Here is a 5,293-nt window from a genome sequence, read left to right as displayed (position 1 = left end):
TAGTTCTCGAGATATATCAAGATATTTAAAAGTTCCGAAGCCGCACCAACATAATAGAGATACAGAAACACCGTGGCCCCTTTCTTTGAGATAACTCTGCACTATTGCGAGCTGTAAATGCCACTTCCAGCTTAGCTGTGCAGAAGAAGAACAACAAGAAGAAGAAATATCTCGAAATATGTCCGTCAGGCCCCTTCCCTTGAGATAAATCTGCAAATATCTCGGAAACGAAGTGAGCTATGGCAAAATGTTAAGAGACCTTTTTTGTAGAGAATTAAGTTTCCTACTTTTTATGTTCTGTGATATTTTTTGATCAGATGTGTAGTTCTCGAGATATATCAAGATATTTAAAAGTTCGGAAGCCGCACCAACATAATAGAGATACAGAAACACCGTGGCCCCTTTCTTTGAGATAACTCTGCACTATTGCGAGCTGCAAATGCCACTTCCAGCTTAGCTGTGCAGAAGAAGAACAACAAGAAGAAGAAATATCTCGAAATATGTCCGTCAGGCCCCTTCCCTTGAGATGTATCTGCAAAAATCTCGGAAACGAAGCGAGCTATGGCAAAATGTTAAGAGACCTTTTTTGTAGAGAATTATGTTTGCTACTTTTTATGTTCTATGATATTTTTTGATCAGATGCGTAGTTCTCGAGATATATCAAGATATTTAAAAGTTCCGAAGCCGCACCAACATAATAGAGATACAGAAACACCGTGGCCCCTTTCTTTGAGATAACTCTGCACTATTGCGAGCTGCAAATGCCACTTCCAGCTTAGCTGTGCAGAAGAAGAACAACAAGAAGAAGAAATATCTCGAAATATGTCCGTCAGGCCCCTTCCCTTGAGATAAATCTGCAAATATCTCGGAAACGAAGCGAGCTATGGCAAAATGTTAAGAGACCCTTTTTGTAGAGAATTAAGTTTCCTACTTTTTATGTTCTATGATATTTTTTGATCAGATGCGTAGTTCTCGAGATATATCAAGATATTTAAAAGTTCGGAAGCCGCACCAACATAATAGAGATACAGAAACACCGTGGCCCCTTTCTTTGAGATAACTCTGCACTATTGCGAGCTGCAAATGCCACTTCCAGCTTAGCTGTGCAGAAGAAGAACAACAAGAAGAAGAAATATCTCGAAATATGTCCGTCAGGCCCCTTCCCTTGAGATGTATCTGCAAAAATCTCGGAAACGAAGCGAGCTATGGCAAAATGTTAAGAGACCTTTTTTGTAGAGAATTATGTTTGCTACTTTTTATGTTCTATGATATTTTTTGATCAGATGCGTAGTTCTCGAGATATATCAAGATATTTAAAAGTTCCGAAGCCGCACCAACATAATAGAGATACAGAAACACCGTGGCCCCTTTCTTTGAGATAACTCTGCACTATTGCGAGCTGCAAATGCCACTTCCAGCTTAGCTGTGCAGAAGAAGAACAACAAGAAGAAGAAATATCTCGAAATATGTCCGTCAGGCCCCTTCCCTTGAGATAAATCTGCAAATATCTCGGAAACGAAGCGAGCTATGGCAAAATGTTAACAGACCTTATTTGTGGAGAATTAAGTTTCCTACTTTTTATGTTCTGTGATATTTTTTGATCAGATGCGTAGTTCTCGAGATATATCAAGATATTTAAAAGTTCCGAAGCCGCACCAACATAATAGAGATACAGAAACGCCGTGGCCCCTTTCTTTGAGATAACTCTGCACTATTGCGAGCTGCAAATGCCACTTCCAGCTTAGCTGTGCAGAAGAAGAACAACAAGAAGAAGAAATATCTCGAAATATGTCCGTCAGGCCCCTTCCCTTGAGATATATCTGCAAATATCTCGGAAACGAAGCGAGCTATGGCAAAATGTTAACAGACCTTTTTTGTAGAGAATTATGTTTCCTACAATTTATGTTCTATGATATTTTTTGATCAGAAGCGTAGTTTTCGAGATATATCGAGATATTTAAAAGTTCCGAAGCCGCACCAACATAATAGAGATACAGACACACCGTGGCCCCTTTCTTTGAGATAACTCTGCACTATTGCGAGCTGCAAATGCGACTTCCAGCTTAGCTGTGCAGAGGAAGAACAACAAGAAGCAGAAATATCTCGAAATATGTCCGTCAGGCCCGTTCCTTTGAGCTGAATCTGCAAATATCTCGGAAACGAAGCGAGCTATGGCAAAATGTTAAGAGACCTTTTTTGTAGAGAATTAAGTTTCCTACTTTTTATGTAGTATGATATTTTTTGATCAGATGCGTAGTTCTCGAGATATATCAAGATATTTAAAAGTTCCGAAGCCGGACCAACATAATAGAGATACAGAAACACCGTGGCCCCTTTCTTTGAGATAACTCTGCACTAGTGCGAGCCGCAAATGCCACTTCCAGCTTAGCTGTGCAGAAGAAGAACAACAAGAAGAAGAAATATCTCGAAATATGTCCGTCAGGCCCCTTCCCTTGAGAAAAATCTGCAAATATCTCGGAAACGAAGCGAGCTATGGCAAAATGTTAAGAGACTTTATTTGTAGAGAATTAAGTTTCCTACTTTTTATGTTCTATGATATTTTTTGATCAGATGCGTAGTTCTCGAGATATATCAAGATATTTAAAAGTTCCGAAGCCGCACCAACATAATAGAGATACAGAAACACCGTGGCCCCTTTCTTTGGGATAACTCTGCACTATTGCGAGCTGGAAATGCCACTTCCAGTTTAGCTGTGCAGAAGAAGAACAACAAGAAGAAGAAATATCTCGAAATATGTCCGTCAGGCCCCTTCCCTTGAGATAAATCTGCAAATATCTCGGAAACGAAGCGAGCTATGGCAAAATGCTAAGAGACCTTTTTTGTAGAGAATTAAGTTTCCTACTTTTTATGTTCTATGATATTTTTTGATCAGATGCGTAGTTCTCGAGATATATCAAGATATTTAAAAGTTCCGAAGCCGCACCAACATAATAGAGATACAGAAACACCGTGGCCCCTTTCTTTGAGATAACTCTGCACTATTGCGAGCTGCAAATGCCAATTCCAGCTTAGCTGTGCAGAAGAAGAACAACAAGAAGAAGAAATATCTCGAAATATGTCCGTCAGGCCCCTTCCCTTGAGATAAATCTGCAAATATATCGGAAACGAAGCGAGCTATGGCAAAATGTTAAGAGACCTTATTTGTGGAGAATTAAGTTTCCTACTTTTTATGTTCTGTGATATTTTTTGATCAGATGCGTAGTTCTCGAGATATATCAAGATAATTAAAAGTTCCGAAGCCGCACCAACATAATAGAGATACAGAAACGCCGTGGCCCCTTTCTTTGAGATAACTCTGCACTATTGCGAGCTGCAAATGCCACTTCCAGCTTAGCTGTGCAGAAGAAGAACAACAAGAAGAAGAAATATCTCGAAATATGTCCGTCAGGCCCCTTCCCTTGAGATATATCTGCAAATATCTCGGAAACGAAGCGAGCTATGGCAAAATGTTAAGAGACCTTTTTTGTAGAGAATTATGTTTCCTACAATTTATGTTCTATGATATTTTTTGATCAGAAGCGTAGTTTTCGAGATATATCGAGATATTTAAAAGTTCCGAAGCCGCACCAACATAATAGAGATACAGAAACACCGTGGCCCCTTTCTTTGAGATAACTCTGCACTATTGCGAGCTGCAAATGCGACTTCCAGCTTAGCTGTGCAGAGGAAGAACAACAAGAAGCAGAAATATCTCGAAATATGTCCGTCAGGCCCGTTCCTTTGAGCTGAATCTGCAAATATCTCGGAAACGAAGCGAGCTATGGCAAAATGTTAAGAGACCTTTTTTGTAGAGAATTAAGGTTCCTACTTTTTATGTTCTATTATATTTTTTGATCAGATGCGTAGTTCTCGAGATATATCAAGATATTTAAAAGGTCCGAAGTCGCACCAACATAATAGAGATACAGAAACACCGTGGCCCCTTCCTTTGAGATAACCCTGCACTATTGCGAGCTGCAAATGCCACTTCCAGCTTAGCTGTGCAGAAGAAGAACAACAAGAAGAAGAAATATCTCGAAATATGTCCGTCAGGCCCCTTCCCTTGAGATAAATCTGCAAATATCTCGGAAACGAAGCGAGCTATGGCAAAATGTTAAGAGACCTTTTTTGTAGAGAATTAAGTTTCCTACTTTTTATGTTCTATGATATTTTTTGATCAGATGCGTAGTTCTCGAGATATATCAAGATATTTAAAAGTTCCGAAGCCGCACCAACATAATAGAGATACAGAAACACCGTGGCCCCTTTCTTTGAGATAACTCTGCACTATTGCGAGCTGTAAATGCCACTTCCAGCTTAGCTGTGCAGAAGAAGAACAACAAGAAGAAGAAATATCCCGAAATATGTCCGTCAGGCCCCTTCCCTTGAGATAAATCTGCAAATATCTCGGAAACGAAGCGAGCTATGGCAAAATGTTAAGAGACCTTTTTTGTAGACAATTCAGTTTCCTACTTTTTATGTTCTATGATATTTTTTGATCAGATGCGTAGTTCTCGAGATATATCAAGATATTTAAAAGTTCCGAAGCCGCACCAACATAATAGAGATACAGAAACACCGTGGCCCCTTTCTTTGAGATAACTCTGCACTATTGCGAGCTGCAAATGCCACTTCCAGCTTAGCTGTGCAGAAGAAGAACAACAAGAAGAAGAAATATCTCGAAATATGTCCGTCAGGCCCCTTCCCTTGAGATGTATCTGCAAAAATCTCGGAAACGAAGCGAGCTATGGCAAAATGTTAAGAGACCTTTTTTGTAGAGAATTATGTTTGCTACTTTTTATGTTCTATGATATTTTTTGATCAGATGCGTAGTTCTCGAGATATATCAAGATATTTAAAAGTTCCGAAGCCGCACCAACATAATAGAGATACAGAAACACCGTGGCCCCTTTCTTTGAGATAACTCTGCACTATTGCGAGCTGCAAATGCCACTTCCAGCTTAGCTGTGCAGAAGAAGAACAACAAGAAGAAGAAATATCTCGAAATATGTCCGTCAGGCCCCTTCCCTTGAGATGTATCTGCAAAAATCTCGGAAACGAAGCGAGCTATGGCAAAATGTTAACAGACCTTTTTTGTAGAGAATTAAGGTTCCTACTTTTTATGTTCTATGATATTTTTTGATCAGATGCGTAGTTCTCGAGATATATCAAGATATTTAAAAGGTCCGAAGCCGCACCAACATAATAGAGATACAGAAACACCGTGGCCCCTTCCTTTGAGATAACTCTGCACTATTGCGAGCTGTAAATGCCACTTCCAGCTTAGCTGTGC

The sequence above is a fragment of the Osmia lignaria genome, unplaced genomic scaffold (genome assembly GCF_051020975.1).
Source record: "Osmia lignaria lignaria isolate PbOS001 unplaced genomic scaffold, iyOsmLign1 scaffold0001, whole genome shotgun sequence".
NCBI lineage: Eukaryota > Metazoa > Arthropoda > Insecta > Hymenoptera > Megachilidae > Osmia > Osmia lignaria.
Note: the sequence above shows the minus strand (reverse complement) of the source record.